The sequence below is a fragment of the Sinocyclocheilus grahami genome, unplaced genomic scaffold, assembly GCF_001515645.1.
Source record: "Sinocyclocheilus grahami isolate Dianchi unplaced genomic scaffold, SAMN03320097.WGS_v1.1 scaffold3424.1, whole genome shotgun sequence".
Classification (NCBI taxonomy): Eukaryota; Metazoa; Chordata; class Actinopteri; order Cypriniformes; family Cyprinidae; genus Sinocyclocheilus; species Sinocyclocheilus grahami.
In genome coordinates, this window is record NW_015508551.1 from 11,213 (window position 1) to 11,692 (window position 480).

The window sequence follows — 480 nt, forward strand, 5'->3', positions numbered from 1 at the left end:
AAGTCTTACATCAAAGAAGGCTTTGTCTTCTATGTTTTTAGGTGCTCCCATGGTGGGCGTCCCAGGAATGACAGATTCCACTTCAGCTAGCTCGATCATTCCCTTACACTCTTTATCTTGCCTCGTTTCATAGTATCGCAACTAGGAAAGAGAGAAAAGGGGTTCATAAGAGCATCAATTTCAGCCCCTTCGAATTATTCCTTATCAAAAACATATTGCAAAATAATTCATTTTAATATATAACATGCAAGATTTGTATACTGAATCAATTATGGTTCCAAAACCAAAGTTTTCAGTGTTTGGTTTCACTGTAGCAATAAAGTACCTGGTGTTTGGTCTTATCCAGTACAAACCAACGTGGTTTCCAAGGTTTCAGCAAAGCGCCTCTTTTGTATAAAATACCCTCAAAGCTCCTACATCAAAAAAAAAAAAATGATATATACACATACATACATATACATATATATATATATATATATA